The following is a 1,026-nucleotide window of genomic DNA, read 5'->3' as shown; positions in this document are numbered from 1 at the left end:
AAAAAAAAAAAAAGGTCAATGTTTGGTTTTAAAGGTGAGAAGCTTGATTGAGGGGCTAAAAAATACATAACCACATACAGTGCATGGAATTTAATTGGATCCTAGTCTGAGGGGAAACATTTCAAAGGCAATGGAAAAGGAACACACAGACAAAGCAGACAAATATGGCAAAGTGTTAGCTAGTAATGAGTGTTGGTTTTGGGGAAATGCATGTTCATTAGACCATTCTTATGCTTAAAAATTTTTTTTTCAGTGTTATTTTCAATGAAGAAATTGAAGTGCTATTCGGACAAAAACCAAAAAAAATCTCTGTCAAGTATAATATCCTGTTGGTCAGAAATGATTAAAAAATTTCTTTGATCGGGGCCCTCTCTGGTGGCGCAGTGGGCTAAAGCACAGCACTATTGAGCTAGCCACAGCCACCAGTGCAAGTTCAATCCCTGGAGGTGACACACATGGCGTGGCAGACCTCTCCTGACCCGCCCGCTGCTCCCCTCAGCAGTGTGCTTCATCGATCTGTCTGTTCTGCTCCCCACTGCTGAATCCTCTCACTGCCCCTGCACCTCTGGCCTGTATCCCAGTTCTGTATGCATAAATATATCATTCTTTAAAATAAAATCATTTCTTTGATCAACCGACATAACAGCTTAAACTTTTGTCACTTGAATTTCCCAGGTCTTTTCCTAGGCTTTCTTACTTTCTGGTCAGTAACACTTTTCCTGGACCCTGGGGACAAATACTTAGGTGGCCACTGAGCCTCCTTTCCTCCTCTAATTACTTGAGATAATGTGTAGACAATTAAAAAGGTGACTGAGTACAAATAACTCTAGGAGAAAATTTTAAAGCAGTCTCTTTCCATTAGGTCCCTTGTGTCTATTTATAGTTCATCTCCTTTCCAACCCCAGTCCCAGGCAATGGCTAATCTGCTTGGTTTCTCTATAGATTTGCCTTTTCTGAATATTTCGTATAAATGAAGTCAGACAGTATGGGGGCTTTTGTGTCTAGTTTCTTCTACTTAACGCTTTT

This window comes from Condylura cristata, unplaced genomic scaffold (assembly GCF_000260355.1).
Source record: "Condylura cristata isolate star-nosed mole 26May11 unplaced genomic scaffold, ConCri1.0 scaffold00023, whole genome shotgun sequence".
In the NCBI taxonomy this organism is placed as follows: Eukaryota; Metazoa; Chordata; class Mammalia; order Eulipotyphla; family Talpidae; genus Condylura; species Condylura cristata.
This window is presented reverse-complemented; position numbering follows the sequence as displayed.